Below are 913 nucleotides of genomic sequence, written 5' to 3' on the forward strand. Positions count from 1 at the left end.
AATATGTTTTTATAAATTAGTGTATGTATTTTGCAAGAGTGTTTCATTTTGCAAAGGGTCTGAGGTGTTCTGCTAATTGGTGTGTGGTTGTGGTTATTGCTAATTGTGTGTATTGTTTTGAAAAAGACTGTAACGCCACAGCCCGGATTCTATGCAGCGCACCTTTAAAACAATATCAATTCTGTACCAATCCTTTGGCCTATAGGTCAACGTTAAAAAAACTGATTGGACCACTTCACCTACCTCAGCTCCACTTTGTCCTCATGCTGCCCCTTGACACAGAAATACACACCGGATAAATAAAGCCTCATCATCTTTTGGGCCCTACGCAGCAGGGTTTTTGAAAACCGTAACCTGAAGATCAGTACCAGGTCGCTGTTTACAAGCGGTATGGGGCGGAGTCTTGGACTCCATACCATGAGGCCTTCCATATCCGCTGCCTACAGAAGATCCTCCGTTTTTTTTTGGCGGAAGATCAAATCCCCATCCAGACATCCTCAGCAACACTGACTCAATCTGTATGGTGGCAACGTTGGCCAAAAAATCTGCGCTGGATAGGGCACCATACGCTATGCCTGAACATCGCCTGCCCCGTCAAGTCCTCTATAGTCAATTAATGGACGCCAAGCCCGCTGGTGGGCAAAAACGGCGCTTTAAGGACTACACCAGGGACCTCCTGGAGCGAGGCGAACATCCCTCTCATGCAGATTGAATCCCTGGCACTCGACAGATCAGCTGGAGCAGGTCACCTGTGCCACTGCAGGTCTCTCAAATACACCAAACCAACCAATACCGACAATCCGAGGAGAGCATCCAAGAGGCCCGCTGGGCGGCAGGTACCCCTGGCATCTGGTTTCCCCTGCTCCATCTGAGGGCGTGTGGCTCAGGGATCGGGACTCAACGCCCACAACAA

This window comes from Perca fluviatilis, chromosome 1 (genome assembly GCF_010015445.1).
Source record: "Perca fluviatilis chromosome 1, GENO_Pfluv_1.0, whole genome shotgun sequence".
Classification (NCBI taxonomy): domain Eukaryota; kingdom Metazoa; phylum Chordata; class Actinopteri; order Perciformes; family Percidae; genus Perca; species Perca fluviatilis.